The sequence below is a fragment of the Phascolarctos cinereus genome, unplaced genomic scaffold (assembly GCF_003287225.1).
Source record: "Phascolarctos cinereus isolate Bilbo 61053 unplaced genomic scaffold, phaCin_HiC Scaffold_726;HRSCAF=1367, whole genome shotgun sequence".
In the NCBI taxonomy this organism is placed as follows: Eukaryota; Metazoa; Chordata; class Mammalia; order Diprotodontia; family Phascolarctidae; genus Phascolarctos; species Phascolarctos cinereus.
Genome location: NW_027556098.1, coordinates 254,113,283 through 254,137,468, shown reverse-complemented (window position 1 = coordinate 254,137,468; position 24,186 = coordinate 254,113,283).

The window sequence follows — 24,186 nt, the reverse complement described above, 5'->3', positions numbered from 1 at the left end:
TGGAACTCAAAACTTTAAAAAAATGATTGTTAAAAATATTTTCACATGTAATTGGAAAATATTTAATGAAATAAATAAAAATAATTTAAAAAAACAATCAAGGTAAGGCTGGAGCAGATTTTGCAGTAACAGAAAAAACGTTGGGCCTCTGGTTTCAGTAATTAGCTCAATGTACTAACGAGAGTCTACAGGGAGAACAAGATTAATTAATGGGTGAATTTCACTTTAATAAATGTACAAGCAATTTTGTAAATGCAGATGGCAGAGTCCATCCTGATGGGAGCTCTACCTAGAGCCACTCAATATGGTAAAGTGTCTGGAAAAAGTGGTTAATTTGTAAATGTTTCATGATACTGATTAGAAGAGAAATAATGCTTGTGTTTGCTTCCCAATGTATTATTCATTTCTCAACACTCTGAAGGATCTAATATCTTTCCTCTCTTTTCTACAATACCCTGTTGTTCTCCATTGCTTTTATTTTCATATAACACCTTTCTAAGACTGCTTTGGTCCATCAGCACTTTCCTGCATCTTCTTTTCCTAGATCTTTAAACCTGTGGCAAGAATCTGTACTTTTATATTCTGTTCAAAATGTTTCTCAGCGTCAATAAAATGACAGAATGTGTTTAAGGCAAGCTGTCTGGCCCTATTCTAGAATGAGTGTTTTAGAAGGAACATAAAATCTGGACACTGATTGAGTAATCATTTAAAATATTGTTTTAAGGAATAATGTATCAGCAGTTAATTACATTTGAAAAATTCAGCAAAGACTTAGAACTGTGAGGCCTAGAAAATTTTTTACTTTATAAACCAATAAATTGGGCCAAACTTTTCTCCTTTGCTACAGCTAAAAGTAACATAATAAATATGGAACTTGAGTTCTGGTTTGAAAAGCAAAATAACCTTGTTTATGCTTGATCACAATTTATGAGAGAGCATTAGATCATTTGTCCAGTTAAGTCAACAAATATTTAAGCAGAAACTACTGTGTTCCCTGCTATTGTAAAGTCCTATAATTAAAATCAAGCTGCTTTATATATCAGCAAATTAAAGAAGATACATTCTTCAGGGCAAATTTAGTCACATCGTACGCCATGACAACAAAATCACAATATAAAAACCTTCCATAATTTATACCAGAGCCACCATTTATCAGTATTTCATTCATTCACTAATTCTTGCATTCATTTTGCACTTGATTTTTGAAGAGAAAAAGAAAGAAAATAAAATCTCATTATATCAAGTTTATGCCATGCTTTTTTATTAAAGCAACAACAACTTCTGGCACATGTTGTGCACTGATGGTAGCCAAAATTCCCTCTAAGCTGGTATTGACAATGATGATGACATTTAGGTACTCCCAGACCCTCAAAAAAGATTCTGTTCTGTTCAGTTTATTGAGTCAGGAAAAGAACTCATTTAAATATGGCAGTGGGGAAGAGTTTCCCTTCTGGTCAGGAGGTGATGATAAAGCACTAGGATGCTTTAGAAATTTTTGTATATGATCATGAGCTCCTGTGAGTCCTTTGGATATTTTGCATTTTCTCTTTACCCAATATGCATCCTGGTACCCTGAGAGCTTGTACAGGAGCTATTACCCACTTTTGGAGGAACTCAGGACATGTGTATACCTTCTGTATATTAGGGAATTTTTCTGGAGCAACTGCAGGTGGGGTCAATGAGCTAAAGAGAGAAAATGGCCCTCTCTTGAATCAGCACCCAGGACTGAACCTGATCCATGTAAATCAAGAGTCTTTGGTTGGGGGAGGGGGGGGAGAGGGAGGGCGGTAGGAAGGGGAACCTGGACCATTGGTTAAGTAAGAAATATTTTAAACTGCAAAAGTAAAAACATGATTTTTGCCTTCAGCCCTTAGTTTACTGGTAAAATAGATTAACCAGATTAGAATATTTTATTTAATAGAGTTTTTAGTCTATACTTACATTAATACATCAGAAATCCTTGATTCATCAGTAATGATACTCCCTCCATCAACACAAAATGCAACTTCTCTACGAGGTGCTCTTTAAGAGTTGTTATAGTTGAAAAATTCATTGTTAACTTTGATAACCCTTTGGCTAACCCAGTAATATGTCTCTTCTAATTTAACTAGACTGGTCCTTGGACAACAGACATGCAACCCATCATTAAACCTATATTCAAAGCCTTTCTAGCTTGATAGGATCTGTCAAAGCTTGCTTTTCGCAGGCTTAAACTTCAAGAATTCAGAGTCATTACCTTTCATACCATTATAGTGCAATGTAGTGCAGTGAAGTGTAGTGTAGTATGTGCGATGATCAGGGTACCCTTGATCAGTAAAATTCCCCCAGCCCACTTGATGAAATTGTACAGCTAGTCACAGAGACTATCGGGTGTTAAGATAGGAAAGGGAATATAAAAAAGTATTTATATTTTATTCCTTCTTTAGGAATTGTGAAGTTCTCTGATCAAACTTATTGATTGTAGGATGGCTAACCATCAGTTGGCTGAGGGATAAGCTGCAGTCCTGGTGGCCTTTAAAAAGCAGAAGGACCTGAGTTGAAATACGGCCTCAGACCAAACACTTGACACTTACTAGCTGTGTGACCCTGGGCAAGTCACTTAACCCCAATTGCCTTGAAAAAAAACAACAAGGTACATTTTCAAACCAGTTAAGACAGCAGGCAGCTCTGAACAGTGAACTCTGGCAGTGGTGAAAAGAAAGATAATTACTTTCTTCATATCCTTCCCTCCATCATCAGGCAGTTGAACTTCTTGATAGGAAATATTATACAACAGATAAAAGACACAGAGAAACCAGCGGCAGAGTGGAGTTGAGCTGAAGGGCAAAGCAAATGCAAAAGCCCAGCTAAATAACCTACCCAGCAGAAACATTGTACCTATTAGGGAACAGTCTAGAATACCACAAGAAGAAAAACAACACTGGGGCCCTGTAGCATCTGAGGGGTGAGTTGCCTTGGTGACATGTGTTTATAAGTATGTTCTTCTTGACTAATTTATTCTACATGTATTCTCACTCTTCCCCTGAATACTGTGTTTATTTGTGGGATTTGTTACTACTGTTAACGCTATGCTACTTCAGCAAATGCCTTTACTTTAAGTTAATTGTGTCAATTGGCTGACATATTACAGTGAATTACTGGTGGGGGCCCAAGAGCTATTTTTTTTTGTTTGCTTGTTTTCTTTTTAGGCAATTGGGGTTAAGTGACTTGCCCAGGCTCACACAGCTAGTAAGTGTCAAGTGTTTGGTCTGAGGCTGCATTTGAACTCAGGTCCTCCTGACTTCAGGGCTGGTGCTTTACCTAGCTGGCCCTCCAAGAGCTAGTTTTTAGAAGTATAGACCCATAGAGTGCCTTGAACTGGGCAGCCATTATGGCATTGGGGACCAAGGGATGGCCCCTTTAATGTCATCATCTCCCTGATGTCATGGTCCTCTTTGAGAACAAAGGGCAAAACAACAACCTGGGGGGCAAGGAGGTCATAGAGGAGGGAAATCAATCTGCAAGTGTGTGTTGGAGGAGGAAATGCTATACTGTGATAAGTAACTGAATAATGCTTTAGGGGAAGTACTACTACTATGTAGGAAATATTACTACTATATAGAGTGTTCCAAAGGTCTTAATGCTATTTTAAATTTAATGCTTATTAAAGTTTAAAATTGCACTAAGACTTTTGGAACACCCTGTATATAACAAAAGAATTTTTAAACATTTCACAAAATATTCTATTTATTTCATTTAGCATTCACAGTAGCAAAAAATTGAGGCTAATCAGAATATGGACAGTCTCTTGGAGTCATGGTAATAAAGTTTGACATAGATGCACAGATTTAATAGAGAGATTCACTTTATCTCTTAATAACAACTATAATTCTTTTTTCTCCTCCCTTTCTCTTGCCTTCTTCAAACCATTTCAGCTCCTGTTAATTCCTTAAAATTTTGCTACTTGTCCTCCTAAGCAAGAGTTGGAGTGAGAACCGAAAATAAACTTTTACAGCTATTAGGCATTATATCCCTGGGCCTGAATCACTTCTTGCCAATGTCTGTCTTATTTATGGAAGTCCTTTACTACTTTAACCCATGGGCAACCATAACACAAACTTCAGAAATCCATCTTGTATGATCTCTCTTCTCTTCTCACCATTTTTTGTCTAGATCCAAAGCATAAATCCAATATACAACATTTCCAAGGAGTGGAAATTGGGCCTCAGCTTAAACCTCTCTTCTGATGGAAAATTCACTTCTAGAAGTGACCTCTTCTATTTCTGGACTGTTTTAATTGTGAGGAAGTTCTTTCCTATAAGAAAGATCTTATATCATCTTATATCTTGTATCGCCTTATAATGATACTTGTATCACTAGTTCTCAGATTTTTTGGGGGTGATGGTTTTCTTTTTGGCTCTGTAAGGTGTAGAGTTCAGTCATCTCCAGCTTATCAGTAAGATCACTAATATAATTTAGCTAGTCTCTGTTGCCTTTGGAGTACAGATAAACTGCACAGATCAGGGAAAGAGAAGAAAAAAAGACTCTATAAGCATAATCATGTTAGGGCAAACTGAAGCTATCTCAGATGTAACATGATTTCCTAGTGACAAGTATCTAGCAGGCCCCAGGAAAACATGAAAATACTAACCTAACTAATTTCATATTCATCTCAGATTCCTGTCGTCATTGTGATTCAACTTTTTAAAAAATGTCTTTATGATGTTTACAAGATCAGCCTCTTACTCATATCCATGTGTGATGGGAAAAATGAAATCCAACCAACCAAAAAAAAACCCCCTCAACTAACTCTTCTCCTATGTACTCTTCTCTTTCTCCTCCTTTATTTTTCAAGTCTATTCTGACTCTATTTTTTGGCCCCTTTTGTCTGTATTTAGGTTGTAGCTGTGACTTTGGCTATCTCTGGCATGACTGAATCAGAAGCAACATGTCAGTTGTGGAATTTTCCACTGAATCATGTCACTAACAGAGAGTCAGACAATTCGAATCAACTAAATTACTAAATCAACTAGGCCAACATCTGGAATTTGGAGAAGTGAGGGGGTTTCTAAACACCGTCTATCCATTTGCACATGCCATTGCTGCTTGACAATGTAAAAAGATTTTTAAAAAATCAAGCAACAGGGGCAGCTAGGTGGTGAAGTCAATAGAGCACCAGCCCTGGAGTCAGGAGGACCTGAGTTCAAATTCAGCCTCAGACATGTAACACTAGCTGTGTGACCCTGAGCAAGTCACTTAAGCCCAGCTGGCTTGCCCCTCCCCCCAATCAAGCAACAATTAATTAAGCAATAAATCCACACATATTTCCCTTTCCCTTCCACTTCCCAGATACTCCTCTCTGTCACAGTAGGTCTTGGGCAACAATTGGACAGTAGAGGCCCGGATCAGAGAAGGCTGCTGGCTACAAGCATTTGGATGGGGACAGGATTGGGGTGGGGTGAGGAAGAGGAGGTCTCTGCTGAAGCCAGTTTGAACAAGGAAAGGTTCTTGACCAGTGTTCTACCACATGGACCCAGTTCTTCTGAGCCTTTCCTTGGTCAGACTATTCCCTGTGCCTGGAATGTAATGCCATTCCCCTCTCCCACTACCAATCCCCTTGGTTGCTTACCCAGAGTTTAAAGCTTAACTCAAAAACAGCTCCACCATGAAGCTTTCCTGATCCCTCCAGTCTATAGCAATCTTCCCCCTTGGATCTCACATAATACTTTTGTTCTTAATCTTCTCATTGTATTTATTATGTAATGCTGTGTATTACATAGTTATTTGTATTTCTGACTTAACCCCAATGAGATCCCTTGAAGAAAAAGAATTTTTAAAAAAATCTAAAAGACATCTTCTGCATCCTCAGCACAACCACCTGAAGCCTACAATGATGCTCTGTACTGGGCAAATGTTGAATGAATGAAAAGACAGCGATATGGAGGAAGAGGCATGGTTGTGACAACTGAGGAATTCTGCCTCTTCCTTGGGTTTGTGTTCCTTGCTTCTTAGAGGCAGTTGAGCGTTGGTAGCCTGGCAAGCACGTGGAGATCTGAAGTTCTTGAAGATAACAGAAGCAAAGGGTGAGGACTTCTGGGAAAACTAAGGTGCCCAACCTCCCTCTCTTGGTGCCATTCTTAAGTCATCTTTTGTAAGTCAAATTAGCTGGTGAGCACAAAGGAAATAATGGTTGAAAGGGATTTGCATACTTTAATACACGATGTAAATGTTTGTTGTTGTTTAGCATTATCATTTATTGTCCACATTCACTTTGGTCACACCCAATCATTTCTGTTTCTTTGCTTGCTGCTATACACGGGGTGATGGAACTGAATTTTGTTCTCTGTTTTAATCTTCTGCAGCCAACAGAACTGGGCTGATGACAAGATGATTATAAACAAAAAGGCCTTTCAGGCAGAACGTGGGCTTTTGTACCTGTTCAGAAGTTCACATTCCCAGTTTGGGCTTGTGAACTATACTTTCAGGCCATTAAAGGACACGTTCTATGTCCTAAATACACATGGAAAAGAGTGCATTACCCGCCGTCCATTCTGTAAAGATCTATAAAAGCCAAAGTGATTTCCACAGAATCATTTTGTATGCATCAACAGTAAATTACAGTGCATCAGGACCCAAAGCCCTGAAACCAACAGGTTGAGAGCTGAGGAAGAAGTGGACCTGCTGTGAAAAGCTAGAGAGAGACAGAGAGAGAGAGTGAAGAGAGAAGAGAGAGAGAGAGAGAGAGAGAGAGAGAGAGAGAGAGAGAGAGAGAGAGAGAGAGAGAAGAAGAGAGAAGGGAGAGAGAGAGAGAAGGAGAGGAGAGAGAGAGAGAGAGAGAAGAGAGAGAGAGAGAACAGAAACAGAAGAGAGAGAAAGAGGGACAAAGAGAGGGGGAGAGAGAGAGAGAAGAGAGAGAGAAAGAGGGACAAAGAGGGGGAGAGAGAGAGAGAGAAGGGAGAGAGAGAGAGGAGAGAGAGAGAGAGAGAGAGAGAGAGAGAGAGAAACAGAAGAGAGAGAAAGAGGACAAAGGGGGGAGAGAGAGAGAGAGAACAGAAACAGAAGAGAGAGAAAAAGAGGGACAAAGAGAGAGAGAGAGAGAGAGAGAGAGAGAGAGAGAGAGAGAGAGAGAGAGAGAGAGAGAGAGAGAGAGAGGTCTCTGTTCACCTGAGGAAAGGTGAAAGCTATTGCTTTGGACCAAGTGGCATTGCAAACTCTCTGTCCAGACAGCTATTTCAAACACCAAGGGGAAAATGTCCTAATCAAATTCTTTTCTCAATAAAGACATTATTAAGCGGGGGAAATTTGTTGTGCTGGTATTTGTCCTGTCGTATGCCAGTGTTGGGACACACTTGGATGTGTTCTCCATGTGGTCTCTGCCAGGTCATACCCTTTCTCTTCTGCTTAGTGCAGTGCCCGGCATATGGGAGGCACCAAATAAGTATTGATTGATCGATAAGAACTTAGACTGGCTTCTTTTTCCATGAAGATTTCTTTGCCTAATTCTCTTTAACTTCATAGTTAATCCATTAAACCAACAAGCACCTACTTTAATTAAGCACCTACTATGTGTCGGGCACAGTGCTACACTTTGATGATATAAAGATAAAAACGAAAGTTTCTTCCTTCAAACAGGATATATTGTATCAGGAAATCTAACATGTACACATGTAATATACATAAAAGAAATATAATGAAATTAACGGGGAGGCACAAATAACTGGAGGGATGAGAAAAGGCATCATATAGAAAATAGCATTTGGCCCGAACTTTGAAGGAAGCTATAGATTCTAATAATAATAAAATAGCCAACATTTATATACCACTTTAAGGTAAAGCATTACCATATTTTATCTCATCTGACCTTCACAACAACCCCAGAAAGTAGATAGTTTTTATTATCTCCATTTTACAGATGAGGAAACTGAGGCTGAGAGATGTTAAGTGACTTATTCAGGGCCATACAGCTAGTATGTGTCTGAGGAGGGATTTGAACACAGATTTTTTTTCTTATACCAAGGCTATTGCTCTATCCACAATGCAACGCTGCCTTCTTGACCTCCTTTTAAGAGACAGAGGTGAGAAAGGAATACATTCCAGTTGTGGAGAACAGCCTATATGAAGGCATGGAAAAAGAAGATATAATGTTATGAGTAAGGAACAGCAAGAAATCCAGTCTGGCTGGACCATGAAGTAGATAGATGGAAGACAAATAATGTCTGAAATAATAATAATATTGATAGCTGATAACAATAGCTAGAATTTATATAGCACCTTAAGATTTGTGAAGAACTTTACAAATGTTAACTCATTTTATCCCTACAACAACTCTGGGAGGTAGGTGTCATGATTATCCTCATTTTACAGATGAGGAAACTGAGGCAAACCGAGCAAGATTTGCTCAGGAACACATAGCTAGTAAAGGTCGGAGGCTAGATTTGGATTCAGATCTTTCTGTTTCCATGTCTAGTGCCCTATATGGTGTGCCACCCAGCTGCCTCTAATAAGTCATACGCTCCACTCACTTCTATCCTCTGCATCCTGCTCTTTCCCTCATTTCTTTAATACTTAATACTTATGGGTATGGCCAGCAGTATGTACTATTTTCTCCATCACTTTCTTAAACAGAGACATCACCAAAACAATACATAGAGTCCTGATTTATCTTTGCCAATTTCTAAAATATAAATTCTTACACTGAAAATTTAGCGATAGGCTCTGGAGCAGGTATAAACTTGCTCCAGCACACCTCTGCCCTGAATAGCTATGAGGCAAATGAATATATTCTGTCACTCTTGGAACTCTGACTAAGGGGTTTGTGTTTATCTTTTCCTCACTCAGTGAACTCATTAAGGCAGCTAGCTGGCCCAATAGATACAGCACTGGGCCTGGAGTCAGGAAGACCTGAATTCAAATCCAGGCTTCAGACATTTACTAGCTGTGTGACCCTGTGCGCTCACTTCACCTCTGTTGCCCTCAGTTTCCTCATCTCTAAAGTGGGAATAATAAAAGTGCCTACCTCCCAAGGTTGTTGTGGGTCTAAAATGAGATCATATTTATACAGCACCTTGCAAACCTTAAAGCACTATATAAACGTTAGCTATCATTATTTAAGGCAGAGGTTGTGCCTTCTCTTTTCCTTCACAGAACCTAATATAGTGGTCTTTCCACTTTATACTCTCCAAAAAGGCTATTGACTATGTGACTTTAATGCTTCTAGTTCTACTCACTCTATGCCCTTTCCCACCAAACCTTCCTGTCTTCCAAAATTCCTTATTGCTAGTGAGGGTACTGACATCCTCCTAGTCACCAGATTCATGACCTTCGTGTCATTCTCGATTCTTTGATCACTCACTCCACATAATCTATCTATTGCCAAATCTGTTCATTTCTACCTTCATGCCATCTCTTCTCCATGTCTCCTCTCCCCCCATGCGCCACCACCCTACTTCAAGCCCTTGTCACCTCTCAACTGGACTATTGCAATAGCTTTTTCATTGGTCACCCTTCCTCAAGAATCTCCCCATGCCAATCCATCCTCCAATCAGGGGCCAAAGTGATATTCTTAGATCAAAGTTATGACCACATCAACAGCGCTTCCTATTCATTACTCCTGCCAGACTCATACTCTTAATCTCTACTGACTGCTTCTTATCACTAGGATCAAATATGAAATCTAAGTCCTTTACAAGCTCCTTCCTACCTTTAAATCTTCTTATACTTTACTCCCTTTCACAAACTCTATAATTCAGCCACACTGGCCTACTGGCTATTCCTTGTACACAACACTCTGTCTCCCATCTCTCTGCTTTTCACGGACTTTTCCCCATGCCTAGAGCTCCTCACCTCTGCCTCTTAGCTTTCTTGGACTCAACGACTCAGCTCACATCCCACTTTCTGTAAGAGTTCTTTCTGCCCCTGCTCCCATGAGATTACCTTCCATCTACATCGTATCTGTCTCATATGCACCTAATTATTTCATGTTTGTCTCCCCCATTAGAATGTATGCTCCTTGAAGACAGGGAATGTTTTTCCTTTCTTTGCATCCCCACATTTCCTAGTACATAATTAAGTGCTTAATGAATGTTTATTGACTGGCTGATTAACTCATAAGTGCACATTGATAACTACTTAAAACATAATATAGCAATCCATCATTCCTATTACCATCATTCCTATTACAATCTCCTGGGAGGTTAATACTTAAATCATCAAGATGTGAGATCATTTGTGGTGCTGCTGAACGTAAATTTTACTTTCACCTTGGCTCTGCACTGTCCATACAATTCATTTAACATCCATCTTCTAGTAAACCAAGGCATGACTTAGGTTCATCCTCCTGTGGGTGGTTATTTTTTCTTCTGGGAATTGTTGTAGTAACTGCACAGACTATCTCCTGCAGGGCAACATATACCAACTGTGGAACCTAGGAATTCCTCGCCTTCCCTAGGCTCAAAATGCCCATCTCTTATCATTGCTGTTAAGGGAAAGAAACACAGAGCAGAAGAGGCAGCCAGAGGCCTAAAGTCCAGTCTCTGGTTCACCTGGACAAGCACATCCATTTGTTGTATCAATGAACAACTGTCATGGCTGACCACCTTTTACAGGAAGTCCAAGGGAAGGCAGAGGCACATGACAGCAAAAGGTGCCTGTGCTTTTAAAGGACACTCAGCAGGAGGTCTTCCTGCTCAAAGCACTGAGAGTGCTTTTCTGACATAGTTCACTATTCTCATTTTAGGAGATTGAGGGGACCCTCCCAGTAGCCTCTGGCTACACATGCCCTTTATCAAAGGGACCAAAGAAAAGTGACCAAGGCTTAGGACTTGACACTACACATGCTTTTGGGGATGACCCCCATAGGTCCATCCTCAACCATTCTCCACAGGGTGTTCTCATCCAATTCCCCCTCCCCCATTGCCCCACATGCACACACAAGAATACATATTATGTGTGTGCAATATTTCTTGGATAAAAAAGTGGGCTTCATTTCTTCTATTTTGCTCCCAAACTTCACAACTGACTTTTAAAAAAAAATGAAATATTCTATTTTGCCTGCTTCCCTTACACTCCAAGTCTTTAAACAAAGGCTGGATGACCATATGTCAGGGACATTACAAAAGAGATTTTTGGTTAGGTATGGGCTATATTAGGCGTCCTCTAAGGTCTATTCCAACTCAGAGATTCTGTGAACCTAGAGGGAATCTAGACCCCAGAATTTCTATGTTCTCTCATATATTTTAAGCCCTGAATATTCCATGTCCAAACTGGTTTGGGAAATGCTTGACTAGATTCCTGGTTCCATGTCCCATCTTCATTTCTTTTTAGCATCCATCTAGCAGCCTTATTAGTTAAAGAGGATTTTCCCTCTTTTTTTCTTAATTTTTTTTTTTTACTAAAGATGGTTCTTTAGGAGTGAGAGGTGAAAGGATATAAGCAGAAATTTAGGAGACTTAATAACAAAATATATCGATAAAAATCTCTTCAAAATAAAGAGGAAAGACAAGTTCCTGGTAAAGCAAATTGACTCACAGGTTATACAAGGACTTTATAGTTATCTAGCCCCCAGTAATGCTGCATTAGCGGGTACCAGCTTCTAGGTCCCCATCTCCATTGCCAGAATATTAATTCACTATCTTCTGTGGGACAATGGAAAGAGCATGGGATTTGGAGTCAGAGGCCTCCTGTACTGCCACAGACACCATGTGACTTTAGGCAAATCACTAAAATCCCTCAGGAGGTGAATTTGTTCATCTATAAAATGAGAAGCTCAGACAAGGTGACTTCTATGGCACTAGGTACTTTTTGGAGGAGTCGCATTTGGGCAACATACACAGACAGTTTTGTAACTGCCTACTTTTCCAAGACATCCAGGTCATCACAAGCCACTTCCCGTCCTGTTCTTTCTAGGCTTTCTAGACTTTCTAGAGTTTAAACAATAATGTTGAACCATCCCCAATTCATGCAATTGAACAGGCATTTATCAGTCTCCTCTGGGTTAGGCTCCAGGGGATATTAAAAAGATAAGAGAGGACACTATTCTTGCCTTCCTGGAGCTTTCCAGCTAAACACAGGCATAATAAGAGTTCACATTTCCACAGAGCTATAAAGTTTGCAAAATGAGTTCCTCACAACAAAGGTTATTCTCCTCATCTTACTAATGAAGAAATTGAGGTTCCCAGGCTTAAGTGACTTGCCCGCAGCAATATCATAATGATAGCTTCCATCTTTAAGGATCGAAAAGCACTCTGCTGTATACAATCTCATTTAAACCTTGCAACATCCCTGTGAGAAACTTACTATAAGTATTATTAGTCCCATCTTAGAGACAAAAAAATGGGCTCATATTGGTGAAGTGACTTACCTGTGGTTGTCATTTGCCAGTATCAGAGGCAGAACTCAAGCCTTGGGGTACTCTTGACCCCAAATCTAACACTAGTCATTATACCATACCCCCATGCTGCCCCTTTCGTAGCTAGTAAAGGTGTGGCTCAGCATTTGAATATATTTCTTCATACTCTAAGTCCAATGGTCTTCCCACAATGCCATGCTATACTCAGTTGGCATCCTTTAAAAGTGGTTCGAGATCCTGTTAGCTGCACACATTTTGATAAAATGTTTTAAACTCCTTTGAGATTTAGGATATTTGGTTATCCTTGTTGCCTCTCTTTTGAATATAAACAATCTCCTAGGCACAGTCCTGGACATGGTCCTCATCACTACTTCAGCTAGAAGAGAGCTTTAGGAGAAGCCCTCTCTGGAGCAAGGGAAATGAGAGGGGTCTGACCAGACAGAAAAGTGGAGGGGTTTATACTTAGAGGACGTGACACTTAGTTCAATTGTGGATGGCAATAACAGAGCATACAAGCCTTAGGAGCCTCTCGAATTGTAGCCACCTCATGGTGATAATCCTGAAAGAGCAATGTAGCTTGATGGGGGGATCCTCCTGAATTTGCAGTATAGATCCCCTTTCTTTTTACCAGATTTCTGCAGATCTAGCTTAAACCAATAGAAAATGTATGCCTTCCCTAGTCTAAGGAGAAACTTCCCTTAAATGGCTTGTCAGGGCTTATTCTCTTCCATAGATGTCTAATTAAGGAATAGCAGTCCTTCCCAATGGCAGACCATCTCTGGCTAATTTAGCACAGAGGGAATCAATTTGGCAATGCAGCTTTCTGTCTTGCGCTGTACCTTTGAGAGCATGAAGACAAAGCATATGTCTTGGAATCGCTCAGTCCCTGTCTCCAACAGACAAGAAAGCCCTATCATATCTCCATGGCATTGCCCTGTGCCCTAGGATATGCCAGACTAAAATCTTAACACTGCTCACTTTCTCCCCAAAGGGTTGGTAAGACATGCCCTCAACATTCTCCAGGTGGTGGTCAATTCGATCACTAAACAAACCCTCTCATTTGATGGTGTTTTCTCCTGAGCCTTTCCATGGTGGGTCCTTTATTGTCCTGCTTTGTGTCTCTTCAAGTTAAAACAATGCATGCCAGTGTCATACTGTTGTTGGTGCCTCAAGACTGTTTACTCTCAGCTCTCTTTAGGACCTAAAAGGCTGAAAACTGCATCCTAATGGCCCAATTAGGCCTAATGCTCCAGAGTGTTGACTGTTTAGTTACCACCATATTGTATACAGAACTAATTGTGGTGAAAGCAAATGAATGGTCAAGAAACAAACAAGCTACTAGAAAATAATTACTTGGAGTGTTTCTTTTTAGTGCCTGGACAGCCGATTTCATTATAGTCAACAGCCCCTAAGCTGCCTGGAATAGTGGTATTTGTCATTTTCATAGAAACTTGATAATGACATTAATTTATCTTAATGGTCTGTTCTATTGTTATAAATAGTAAAATTAGCTTAAATTGTCTTGCTTTTGCTGGTTGGGGATGGCTGTAAAGGGCCCCACGACAGCAGATGAGTAGATAATTTGGTGTGCTTGACAGATTTCCAATAATTTGTTATGTGGAACATGAGTAATGCTAGTGCCATTAATGTTCATTTTCCTCTAAATTCATTACTGCCCTTTTCCCTTTTATCTTTTTTAATGTCTGGGCCATTTTTCTATATTTCAAGTGGAGCCACAGAGCCTATTCATATTCAGCTCGCTATTAACATTCTGCACAGAGCGAGCATCCTGTAGAAAAACAACTCTTTATGAAATGATGAGCTTGGTAGCTATTGACGATGGAGAGTGGGCAAAATGGGCTGCTTACTGGTATCAGGGCTGAGATATAATTAAGTCAAATGTAATTTTAAAGAAATTTAAATGTTTTCATTTTCATGGCAAAGGTAAAACATACTTAAGAGAGACTCTAAGAAGGTGCGAATGCATTAATAAAAATTGGTGCTTCTCCTTTCACATCCCTCCTACTCTTCACAGAGAATCTTACCGACGGTTATTACACAACATTTCCTATAAAATGGATTCTAATTAGTCCATAAAAAAATGTTAAAATCAAATTGAGTCTCATAAGCAGATATCCTGGCATTATAATCTCCAGTACAAATGTAACAGCTATTTACAAAGAGAAAAAATTATTTTGATTTGGTTTATTCATTCTTAGTTCCAACCAGCATTTATGATGCCACTTCTCTCTCTACTATGACAGTTCTACATTTCCCCAGGGGGTGAGGGGGGTGTATGTGGTGGGGGTGGGAGTTAGAGAGACTTTTTTTAAAAAATCAATTGTATTTGCTTTCCTGTTTTTTCTAAATACCCTACTCACTTTCTCTCCTACTGTGGTAAGGAGCCCACCAGATGATAAAGAGGCTTATTAAAGCTCTTGGCAGCTTTACTGATGCACACCTTCCTGCTAATAAACATAACAAATTGGTATGATCGCTATCCCCAACAAGAGAACAAACCCCACAAACCTTCAGACCCCCATTTCCTTTTATTCTTCAGGCTGAGTGGTTCAGTGGAGATGAATGGGGCCCTTTGTGCAAAGAAACCACCCCACACCTGTTACTATGATAGCAGATTCTATACCAGTAGACTGTAGAATTCTATTTACTTAGCATGTACCTTGGCACATAGTAGGCACTTAATAAATGTCTACTGGTCGATGGATCTCCAGAAACCTCCGTAATAGGAACATCTGCCAAAGGTTTGACAGGAGCTCATGCTGGCCAGATGAAAGAGATGGACGTTTTGAATGACAACTATTATTTCATAGAATAAAATTGTATTTATTTACCTTTTCAGCTTTTTCTTTTTGTAATGGCTTGTACTTTTACTTAGGATCATAGGATCATAGATGTTGGGCTAGAAGGGATCTTAGAAGTCTAGTCTATTCCCATCATTATACAGATGAGGAAACTGAGATCTGTAGAGATGAAGTGGTTCACCAAAGTCTTACACAAGAATTAAATGTCAAGGTTGGGATTTGAATGCACCTTCTCTGAGTCCAAGTCTTTCCACTAAACCAAGCTACTTCTCTGCTTCTTAGGTAAGATGTGCTAAGTGTCTGAACTTTCTAGGCTCTGAAAGGACAGTCAGTTAATCACAGTTGTGTGGTGTTGGGAAGACAAGATTGGATTTGAATTCTCTAAAAGAAGCCCAGGGCACTTCAATGAAACTACAGGCCCCAAAATGACAGCTTTCTCTCTCCCTGAAATAGCAATAAAGAATTTAAAGACCTTTTCCTTCTCCTGTGACAAGATCATTGCTTTTTTTTCCCCACTGAGAAAAATAATAGATTTTAAAAGCATCTCTGCTCAATAAAATCACTAAGGTATACTACTGAATCCATGACCAGCCTCTTTATTCCTCTGACAGGAATGAAGGATAATGCACTGATGATGTTGTGTATCAGAGATGCAATTCATAAAATATTTATCCTAAAACAGCAAATGTGTCTGTCTGCCTTGTTCATTTATCAAATAATAGTTTGGAAGAATAAGGTGCCAGTAGAATCCCTTAGTCAATTTGGTTGGCTTTGCTCGGAGTCCATTAGACTGGGTTATATATCGGGCTAAGGAAGATGTGGTTTGTCAGTGGTGTATAATGGATCATGAAAGATAAATGGAATTAGGCAATTGAATAATTAGAGTGATGCCCACTAGAACTGCTCTAAGTGAAGGTCTGTCAGGATTTCCATTAGAAACCTCTATTTCACTGGTTAGGAACACATCTGAGAAAGTTTGGTTTGGGTTAAAAGTTAGTGAGTGCCAAACAGGGAACCAACCTAATCAGGAGGGGAAATGTATTTTACCAGATTCTAACACAGTGCCAGGGTCCCACAACCTTTGCCATGTGCACGCTGAAAACATACTAAAGGCTGAGGAGTGTTTTCAAAGGTTCTGGATGTGGCAGAGTCATTGTTGACCAAGCCTTTCCTGGTGTCCAAGACCTTGGGCAGCTCGAAGCATAGCCTGGAGCACAAAATTTTCCTAAGGACATACGCTTCACAAGGATACCCAAACAAAGACACTCAGAGAAGATCACCCAATAATCCCAAGTTCCCAGAGCTGTTCCATGCTACGAGTTGACATGTCACCTCTTTCTCCTAGAGAATCCCGAATCCAAACTTAGTCAAAGCGCCACACTTGAGGACCTAGAGGGTCACATGTGGCCTCAAGGCCCCAGGTTGCCCACACCTGGGCTGGACTAACCATCATATAGGTATGGGTTTTCTTACTTTTATATACTATTGGTATTAGAACTTACTATATAAGCAGCTTTGGAAAGGGGCTGGTACTCTTGTGGGAGCCATTAGCAGCAGGAGCTACCTTTTTTACCCCTAGAGATCAAATGCTCTGCCTCCCTGTGAAGGGAAGTTGACAATCTGTGGCACATAGCATAATGTTTTTTTCAGTGACAAGGTGGCTGGGGTAGTAAAGGGAGGTCTGTGAGGACACGTTTGGACAGGAGAGCCTACCTCATTGCTCTTCCCCTCCTCCTAATTATTCATTCCCCCTTAAGGATCTCTAAGTCACCAAAATTTAGTGTTTCTTGGGGAGTTGTTGACAAGCTCTGACAATGGTTCACCGGTCCAGTAGGGGAAGGCTTTCCATGTGCTGGTACTGGCACTGCTACCTCAATTCAATTTAATTAAATTTATTTAAATCACATAGAATGTAATAAGTGCCTACTATGTACCAGCACTATGAGCTGGGGATACAAAGTTATTCTACACAAGGTAATAAAATGAATGTAGGGTACAGATGTGAATACACACTAAGTAAATACAAAGTAATTAATTTCACAATGAGAGAATCCCAATAGAGGCACTTAGTTGGCATAGTAGATAGAGCCTTGGGCCTCAAGTAAAGACCTGAGTGCAAATTCAGCTTCAGATACTGACTAGCCACGTGACCCTGGCCAAGTCATCTGACCTCTGTTTGCCTCAGTTTCCTCAACTACAAAATGAGGATACTTACCTCTAGCACTTACCTCTCAGGGTTGTTATGAAGATCAAATGAGATAATATTTGTAGAGTATTTAAGACAATGCCTAGCACATGGTAAGTGCTTAATAAATGGCTTTTCCCCCTCCCTTTCTTCCTAATAACTGGGGAGATCAGCAAAGGCCTCATGTATCAATCCCGTAAACATTTATTAAGTACCTACTATGTGGCAAACACTGTGCTAAGTGCAGAGAGGTGACATGAGGTGAGCCAGAAAAGGAGTGGAATCCTAAAAGGCAGAGGTGAGGAGAGCACAGGGGTCAGGATGCGGACAGGGAACAGATAGCTAGCCAGTTTGACTGAAGGTAGCATGTTTGAGGTGATCAATGAGAACTAAGTGTTGTGACATAACTCAGGAACCAGACTGTGAAAAGCACAAGAGTTGCTGCCAAATCACCCCCCCCACCTCTAACCCCTTGACTCATCTTGCAAGGGAGGGCATGAAGACTTGGCATACCTCTGGGAGGGGTGTGTGCTGCTGTTCTTTGATATTTTCTGCAGTACAGGCACACCCTAAGTGCCTGAGGCTTCATACTCCTCTCCTTAACTTTCTGCCAATTCTGCCCCTGACATTCATTGGGGATATGGGGTGTGGGGAGGAAAGGGGAGAGGCTTAGGGGACTGCTGTTCTCAGATAGATTCAAGATGTGTCTCATTGAGGCTAATACAGCTGTATGAGTTCATTCAATAGTCAATTTGGCCCAGGGGTACCAAAAACACAAGATAAGTAAAGCTGTTATTGTTGTTTGTCTTTCTTTCTAGAAAAGGATCGTGACATAACTTACAGGGGAATTGGATTTAAGTGAGGGAGTGCTGTGCAAAGTCACCAGCCTCACTTTCTCTGCTGGAGTCAGGCAAGATATAGATCAGGATGACTGGAGATGGCACCCAATAAGTAAAGCAAGGCAAAATGGAAAGAACTTTATTGTCTTTTCTTTGAATTATTAAGTTCCTTGAGAGTAGAGATTTTTCCTTCCTTGTATCTGCATCCCTAGTGCCTAAAACAGTCCCTAGCACATAGTAGGTGCTTGTTGATTGATTAATTGGTTAGAAGTGTAATTCTGCCACTTATTGGCCATGTGACCTTGGGCAAATCAATTCACTTCTTTGATCTTCAGTTGCCTTATCATTCAAATGGGTTGAGATTAGCTGCTTTGTCCTCCTCCCAAGGTTGTAGTGAGGCTGGAATGTCATGACATATGGGGAAAAACTCCAGGAAGCTGCTTTAATTTACATTTGTGCCTGATTGCTTTGGTGTTGAGTAGACATGACTGTAAACTATCCCACTCAGAGCTGAGATCATTGGAGACCCCTCTCTTTGATGTGGAAGCTTGAATGACAACTGGAGAAGAAGTTTCCAGAGCTGCTTAGGAGCAGGGAGTGAGGCAGCCTCGCTCTCTGCAAATCTAGCCCCCAAATCCCAAGATACTTCCTCCTCCTCCTCCTCCTCAGGAGTAGTAGTATGCTGGTAAATGTTTAACAAGTGGCTCTGGGAAGTAGAGGTGGTAGTGTCCCCATAACAGCTTTTAAGTTTATTTATGGTGTTAACATTTTCTCCATCACTTTCTTAAGTCTAAACAATCAGCCCAACAATAAATCGAGACTGATTTTTCCAAGATATAAATCTTACATTGAAATTTTAACAATTGGCTCTCACAAGCCAGTAGGAGCTAGCTCTAGAATATCCCTACCCAGAAATGACTAACTTCAAGGGGAAAACAGAAGACTAAGAAATAAACCAATGTGTGACTTTCTGTAAAATATTCTGACTGTGGTTAACAGGAAGGACAGCGGGTACAGCGGCAGCAGGAAGGAAAAACAGTTCTGAAAAAAGTTATTGGTTATAGTGGCGCCAGCTCAAATGGGATTGTGAGAGTTTATTGTTAAATTTTTTTCAGGGTGAGCATTTATACCTTTGAAATCAAGAAACATTACAAATCAGGAATTGATTTATTTTTAGCCGATTGTCTAGACCAGAAGTATCAAACTCTTGGGTCCCTAGTGCTCCAAGACCAGATTAAAATATAATTGGGAAATATTTAATAAAATAAATAGAAATACAATACAACATAGGTAATGCTAATTTGTAGTTTTCTGAGTCAATAGAGATCTATTTCTATTTGAGTTTGAAACCATTGGTCTAGGCATAAGAAGGTGATAGAGAAAATGTTAACAATGCAGATTAAGTTTAAAAGCAGTCATATATGATATTATTATGTATACACTATATACATATTATATGATATATGTATATAATGTGTATATAATAATATATAATATATATATATATATACATATATGTAATCTCCCACATACAATCACAGTAAGCCTTTCATCATGACAAAGAAAAACAGATCAGTAAAGCCAACTGACGTAGAAACTCATTTTGCCAGCACATGTCACAATTTGCACCCACAGTCTCTCTGCCTCATAGAGGAAAGGAAACAAATGCTTTTCCTCATCTCTTCTCTGGGGCCAAGATTGGTAATTACAACTACACAGCAAAACTGCATTGTTTAATTCAAGAAAATCCAGCTCTTTGGAAAACAAAATAAATGAGTTAAAGTGCCTCATAGCAATCATATTGTAAGTATGACCACATAATATACACCCACCCAGTTAATTACCTCCCAGGATTAGGAGGGAAAGATAGACACTCAGGGAAATGATAATCACAGCAGATATATGCACATAGATGGCAGACAGGGTTACCATTGTAGGATACACCTACAGGAGGAAGGGCATAATCATAAAACAGACATAGCTAGAAATGGTCTTCACCAGCTTCTGATGGCAGAGCACACCCCTCCAACCAGAAGACTGTCAGGTCACTGTCCTGGATTCTGTGGCTATCTGAGTATCTGGATCTTATTTCAAGGGAGAAGTCCCCAACTTTTTCTTCATAAAAAGCACCTTGTGATTTTCCTAGAGTCCCATGATTTTTTCAGGAAATACGGAAGAAAGAAAAGATGGAAGATGTCAGAGTAGGATTGTTGATAGATCAGTGTCAGTAGTGGGAAAGTGTCCTTAATTAAGATCTCTAACATAACAAGGAATTCTCCAAAGCAATGGTGGGGGGAAGGAGGGAGATAATGCATTGGATGCCAGGTGATCAGGTCTGCACTGGTTTTTTATTAGGCTCTTTGCTTCCAGTAGTCAGGATTGGTGCCATTTTGGATGCATTCTAGTAAAGCACCTAGCCAAACATTGTGTGCCTGGAGACATTTAGAAAATCTTAGCAAACTAATTGGCAGGCAGACAGACAATATTTTGTAGGCACCTCAGAGCTTTCTCACCTTGTGGTCATTGTCAGGAGTTCTACTGGGGCAGTGTGAGAGTGTCCTATTCAGTAGAATATTGACATTTTCTTTGTGGTGTTTGCCCTGTGTGATTTCCTCCAAGGTAAAAATGCAACAGGGGACTGAGAATTGTGTGCCTTTAAAAGCTAAAAGGCTGGGGGTAGGGGTGGGGGGGTAGAAGAAAGGGGCTCCAGGTTTTCTGGAAGGAACTCAGGACCACTGAAGAGTATATGACTTTATCAGACTTTGGAATTAACTGAAGCCTTCTCAGCAAGAATTTATGCCAAGCAGGAAGAAAAAGCTGATTTAATTTAATGCATCCCCAAGGCAAGGTGAGCTAGTTTAAAAAAAAAATGCCAACCATTCTGGAAAGCAGTTTGGAATTATGCTTAAAAAGTGACTCAAATGTCCATACCCTTTGACCCAGAGATGTCATTGGTAAACATATACCTCAAGGAGGGTAAAGAAATAAAGGCTACAAGCCCACCCAAATATTCATAGCAGCACTTTTTGTGACAGCAAAGAACTGGAAACAAACCGGGAAATGACAACAAATTGAAGCATACAGATTTAATGGAATATTACTGTGATGAATATGATAAATTCTTAGAAGCCTGAAAAGACATATGAAATGATGCAAAGCAAAGTAAGCAAAACCAGGAAAACAATATGCACAATGATTGCAACAATGTAAATAATGGAGAAACAAAATTGAAGGCTTTTCAGTGTAATTATAATAACAGGTTTGGCCGCGTTTTTTTTTTTAATAGGAAACTGTGAAACATTGCACATACTGTTAGACATGGTGAGTGTATTGGTTGGTTCTGCTGCATTCCATGTTTTTCTTTTTCTTTTCTGATCTTTGTTACAAATGATGGTTATCTGGGTAGGGGAGGAAAAGGGATATAGTCAGAAAAGAGGATGAGAAAAGCAAGGAAGATAAAAAAAAATACGTGTGCTGCAGTGTCATACACATGGTGCATTTAAATTCAATTCTCCATTATATGCACACACATCCACACATTGTTATGGATTATCCACGAGGAGGGTCAGAAGTCATACCCTACTACTATATCCCTTAGGCTAACTAGAGGATGGGGTCATTCAGAAAAAAGAAGTCTTCAACTACCATCATCTACAAGTTGGCAACTTCTTAATATTTTCCTCAAAGGATAGAAGGAAGGAGTGGGTGATACAGTGTTCTGCCTCATCTGTTTCCCTGTTTCCTCTCTGTGCTTATTAACTGCAATTGCCCAGCCAGAATTTCTTTCACAATCAGGTCGAGTCTATCCATATCTGCCACACTATGTCTACTAATACAGCTGTTTTGGAACCAATGTAAATATCATTTGAAAATGTTTTTATGAAGTGAACTTCCACTAAAGCCCTACTCTTATGCCTTATAGTGTGGAGGTGGCTCTGGGTTCTCAAAGGTTTTGCTAACAGAAGTATTTGCCACTGTATTCTACCAAGCTGGAAAGTCTTTAAGAGCAGGCCAATTGTTGGGACTCATACCTGTCATGTCACAGCTAGCCTTGCTAGATGCAGAAAGGCTCAGCACCAAGTAAGACATGGGGTGGTGAATTACTTGGCCGTAGTAGCTTTCAAAGCCTTTCTCAGGTTATAGGGGAATTATAATTTATATCCATAGACAGAAATCATAGAATGTTAAGGCATTGAAGTAAATTGGAATGCAAGAACATTTTAGAATACATGCAAAATTAATAGAACCAGGTCAGCCAAGGCTTGTCAGAACAAATAAACAACCAAACCTGGCCCCAATTTTGGTTGTAGTTTTGAGAATGTTTCCCCCAAAAAAGGGAATGTTTCAGAATAAAGAGTAAAACAAACCTCAGTCAACTGATTCCTTTGGAAAATTCATCCTTTCACTTATTCAATAAATTCAGTTGTGTGCAGGGCACTATGCTAAGCTCTGGGAAAACAAAGATGGAAAAAAAAATTACAAAGCCCCTGTCCTCAAGGAGCTTACAGTCCTGTAGGGAGCATATGACAAATATACGTAATAAAAGGTAGAGTGAGAGAGAAGCAAAGAGTAAGTTCAGAGAGAGTGCTCTAAGAAAGTCTGAGGACGGGACAATGAAGGAAAGTTACATAAGGAATGATCCTGGATGCTGGATCTTGAAGGAAGAGAATGGTTGTCAGAGACAGAGATGATTCTCAGAAGAGTACGGAAGGAGCAGGAATGAGCCCAAGGTGAGTGTGTGGAGGTGGAAGATGGCAAAATGGGGACGAGGAGCAGCTCCCAGTCCAGTTTGACTGGAATAAAGAGTGCAGCAGGAGAATTAATATGAAATAAGGCTGGATGCATAGGTTGGAACCAGAGAGTAGAAATGCCAGGCTAAGGCATTCGTATGGTATCCTACAAGCAATAGGGAAGTTTTTGAGGAGTTGAAAGATACTGGTAGACCTATGCAGTAGGAAGATTGTGTGTTCAACTATGTGAAGTTAGCGTGGTATGGTGGAAAGAACAATAGATACAGCATCAGAAGTTCCAGATCAAAACCTTGCCACAAACAACAACCTGTGTGACCTTAGCCTTGCCTCTCTAGATATCAGGTTCTTCCTTTAAAGTCTCTTCTTTTTTGACATTCTGGACTTAACAAACGCCAAATAAAAGGAGCATTTCCACATACAAAGTAGAGCAAACAATGATGATTGTTCACAAAACCTCCTATCTACTTTGTACAGCTTACTTTTCTTTTTAAGTATGTAATAAATTCAATTATGTTACTTTCAAATCTTTCCTGTTCATCTGTATTTCCTTCTAGGCTTCCTTCTGTTTCCTTCTATTCAATTCCAAGAAAAATGTTTCTGGGACCTTCCTTTATTTATTTATATTCTGAAAATATTTCCCTTCTGCCCCATTAGGGAAAAAAAGGAAAAAGGCAACTTTGTTTCATTATATGCATAGATAAAATAAAAACAAAGATTAGACATGTCAAAAATGTGTGTCTCATTCTGTACATTGAGACTATTACCTCTAAGGTCCATCTAGCTCCATAGCCTATGAGGTTAGATTTATGAAGAATGCATTTGAGATGGGAGAGTAGAGCTGGGCAAATCAGTTATTGCTGCTGGAAGAAGGGTACAGTGTGAGGCCAGGTCAGGGATCCAGTGACGTGGGATACAGGAAGGTATTGAGATCCTACTTCTCGGATGCAGTGGCCTTTACTTTTGCTGTACTGTGGTTGGCGTCACTGTGCACCATTTGGGTTCAGCGTAGCTGGATTGAGGGAAGGGGGGCCTTCCCTCCGAGATATCCCTCCCAAGATCTCACAGTGATCTAACTGGCCTTGAGAGTAGATTACATTGAAGGGTGGTGGTAACGTGGAGCCAGCGTCATGGGGCAATAATGGTTTCATTCAGGATGGCAGGCCATGATGCAGGGACTGAGGACCAGAAGAAAACCAAAAAACAAGGCATACTCTTATAAGTTTTGGCACCTTAGACCACCTAGTTCATCCTACCTAGTTATAAT